Here is an 828-nt window from a genome sequence, read left to right as displayed (position 1 = left end):
GAGGGACCTGCCTCACCTGCCACTGCCAGGACGTGGGCAGGGCAGCCTCCCCCGAGCGCATCCTCAGCTTCTCCCTTTCCCCCGGGGTTTCCTTCCTGCCCGTTCCCATCGTCCTTCAGATCTGCCGGCCGTTGGTTCTCTGCAGCCACGTTTACTGGCTCTAAATCCCAATTCCACTTTGGCTGCACTGACTGTGACCTTAGGCAAGTTATCCAACCTCCCTGAGTCTTGCTCTCCCTGTCTGTGAAGTGGTCCCTTCCTTGGACTCCGGCTGAGCGCGGGGCAGCTCCGATGGAGCAGATGGGCTGCCCTGGGAAGGCTGCCTGGAGGAGGGGGCAGCCAGTACCGCCAGAGTCAGTGGGGAGACGGGACCACAGGAAACACCCCAACACCCCGTCCTAATTTAGGCTTAGCAGGCGCCCAGCCTGGGCTCCACACCACAGCTGGGTGGCTGGGGAAAGGGGAACTCACGAGGAGAAGTGGAAAATCCAGATCTCTCGGGGGAGCAATTAGGGAGTGACTCAGGCGGTGCAAGAGGCCAAAGCAGAGTCAACTGGAACAGAGGGTGGGCCCTGGATGGCGCTGGGTTGGCTCCACGTTGAGAGCAGGAGGCAGGGAGGCCATGCAGCAGCCACAGGCAGCCAGCGGCCGGAGTGCTGGCCCCACAGGGACAGGAACCCACAGAGCGTGGGGGGCCAGCAGCCCCTCACCTTATCCCTGGGGAGCCCAGGCCCAGCTGGGGCACCTGGGTTCCCACCGTGGACTCCGAGGGCCCCCGACTGGCCAGTCCTGGCCCCGAGGAGGGAGAGCTCAGCAGCCCCACAGCGT

This window comes from Myotis davidii, unplaced genomic scaffold (genome assembly GCF_000327345.1).
Source record: "Myotis davidii unplaced genomic scaffold, ASM32734v1 scaffold480, whole genome shotgun sequence".
Taxonomy (NCBI): Eukaryota; Metazoa; Chordata; class Mammalia; order Chiroptera; family Vespertilionidae; genus Myotis; species Myotis davidii.
This window is presented reverse-complemented; position numbering follows the sequence as displayed.